Below are 3,021 nucleotides of genomic sequence, written 5' to 3' on the forward strand. Positions count from 1 at the left end.
TGTTGTATTTCAGATACATCATGGTGGGTACATGCCACAACTCTGGAGGCAGTGGGACTAGTGATGATGAGATTTGGAGGATGATTCATAAGGAGGTGGCCGCAGCCATCCGAGCTGAGATTCCCGAGATGTTTGGGTCTATCAAGACCACCCTAATTGAGACATTTGATGAGCAATACGTTTCCGTCACTGAGTCTGCCGCTGTTGCTAGGCCGCAGGGAGGTGATTCGTTGTTGTTTCGGGAGGTCAGCAACACGAAGCCACCAGAGTTTGATGGGACGAGGGATCAATTGCTGTGATGAGATGGATTTTTAATATCGAGGGGTGTTTCTACACTTTTTCATGTATAGAGCACTTGAGGGTACGGTTCACGCTGAACCAGCTTCGCTTGGGAGCGAATGATTGTTGGAAGTTTGTGACAGCTCATTTTACTCCTGCAGATCACACTACCGTGACTTGGGAGAGGTTTACTGTGATGTTCCGAGATGAGTATGTTCCCCCGGTGGAGAGGGAATGGTTGGCTCAAGAGTTCCTGTCCCTCAAGCAGAGGACAGAGTCTGTGACAGTGATTACAAGGATGTTTCATGAGAGGGCGTTATTCTGCCCTGAACACGTGTCTACCGAACAGGCACGTATGAGTCGGTATTTTGAGCATTCTGAGGAGTGATATTCGTGAGTTCTTGGCAAACTCGTCTTATCAGTCATTTGCTGAGCTTCAGGAAAATGCCCGAAAGAGGGAGATTGAGCTGGAGACTTAGGCCAGGGAGGAGGCAGAGTCTCAGGGGAGAGAACGGCGGTCAGCATAGTCTCAGCCGGTAGCCAAGCGGACTAAGCCCACAGATTCGAGATCAGGGGGCTAGAAGGGCCGCACTTGTGGGAAGTGCAGCAAGGGTCATGAGGGGATATGTCGAGCAAGGTCTTGCTACAAGTGTGGCAAGGAGGGGCACATGGCGAAGGATAGCCCCAAGGGGTTTGCAGTCTGCTTTCAATGCAACCAGAATGCCCATCGGAAGGCCGAGTGCCCCCAACTGCTTTAGGGATCTGCACCCGCTACTGTACGAGCTACCAAGAGTCGGCCTGTGAAGGCCGAGGCGCCGAAGGTTCGTGGGAGTGCATTCCAGCTAACAGCAGAGGAGGTTTGCGCAGCACCTGATGTCGTGGGCGGTATGTATTCCTTTGTTTATTCTATTTTGAGATATTTGTATTTATATTGTGATATGCGTAGGTACTTTTCTTGTGAGTTATGTACCTGCCTTAGTGCTATTTGACTCGGGTGCGAGTCGATCTTTCGTATCATTAGCGTTTAGTCGCCACATCAGTATCCGACGTGAGTCGTTGAGTCGACCTATGAGAGTTTCTATAGCCGATGAGCATGCGGTGTTTGCCGATGTGATCCAAGGATGTATGCTCAATATTTTTGGTGTTGAGTTTCCGATAGATCTGGTACCGATCGCGATGGGTGATGTATGTGTCATTGTGGGCATGGATAGGTTGAGCCGCTACGGAGTTGTAATCGACTGTGAGCGTCAATTGGTGACCATAAGAGACCCTAGTGGGGGAGTGCTTATGGTATATGGCGAGAGTACTCGATCTGGATTAGTTTTCTGCTCTGCTGCCCGAGCGAGACAGAGTTTACAGCAGGGTTGCATGGGTTTTCTGGCATATGTGTTGGATATGTGGGTTGCCGCTGGGAGACCAAATTCTATCTCTGAGGTACCGATAGTGTGTGAGTTTGCGGATGTTTTCCCCGAGGAGTTGCTGGGAGTTCGTCTCGAGAGACAGGTGGAGTTCTAGATTGATTGGTTCCGGGTGCGACACCTATTGCCAAGGCACCCTATCGCCTTGCGCCACTAGAGATGTAGGAGCTATCCTCGCAGCTCCAGGAGCTGCTGGGGAAAGGGTTCATTAGACCGTGTAGTTCACCGTGGGGAGCTCCGATCCTTTTTGTCTAGAAAGAGGATGGTTCGTACCGGATGAGCATTGATTACCGGGAGTTGGACAAGTTGACGGTTAAAAACCGTTATCCACTTCCGAGGATCAACGATTTGTTCGATCAGTTGTAGGGGGCATCTTGGTTTTCCAAGATTGATTTGAGATCAGGGTATCACCAGATGAGAGTACATGAGGAGGATATTCAGAAGACAACCTTTAGGACTCGTTATGGGCATTACGAGTTTGTAGTGATGCCTTTCGGGCTCACCAATGCACTGGCAACGTTCATGGAACCGGGTGTGCAGGCCCATGTTGGATCGATCGATGATCGTGTTCATCGATGATATTCTTGTATACTCAAGGTCAAGGGATCAGCACGAGGAACATCTTAGAGAGGTTTTGGGAGTTTTGAGATTGTAGAGGCTATATGCCAAATTCTCCAAGTGTGATTTCTGGTTACGAGAGGTCTAGTTCCTAGGGCATCTCGTCAATCAAAATGGAATATTGGTTGACCCGGCCAAGATTGAGGCAGTCAGGCGATGGGAGGTGTCGAGATCCCCATCCGAGATCAGGAGTTTTCTTGGATTGGCTGGCTATTATCGGAGATTTATTAGGGATTTCTCCAAGATTGCGGTTCCTCTTACAGATTAACCCGGAAGGGCGTTACTTTTGTTTGGGGGCCTGAGCAGCAGGCATGATTCGAGACACTTTGCCAGAGATTGTGCGAAGCTCCGGTACTAGCTCTTCCGGAGGGAGTGGAGGACTTTGTGGTTTATTGTGATGCGTCTATCTCAGGGATGGGTGCAGTGTTGATACAGAGGGGTCACGTGATAGCATATGCGTCGAGGCAGTTGAAGCCTCACGAGACGAGGTATCCCACCCACGATATGGAGTTAAGGGCAGTGGTGTTCACCCTCAAGATCTAGCAACACTACTTGTTTGGGGTTCGGTGTACCATATACACGGGCCACAAGAGCCTGAAGTATCTCATGGATCAACCCATCCTGAATATGCGGCAGAGGAGATGGTTAGATGTGGTGAAAGACTATGGTTGTGAGATCCTGTATCATTCGGGCAAGGCTAACGTGG

This window comes from Lactuca serriola, chromosome 6 (genome assembly GCF_051521515.1).
Source record: "Lactuca serriola cultivar US96UC23 chromosome 6, Lser_US96UC23_V15, whole genome shotgun sequence".
Classification (NCBI taxonomy): Eukaryota; Viridiplantae; Streptophyta; class Magnoliopsida; order Asterales; family Asteraceae; genus Lactuca; species Lactuca serriola.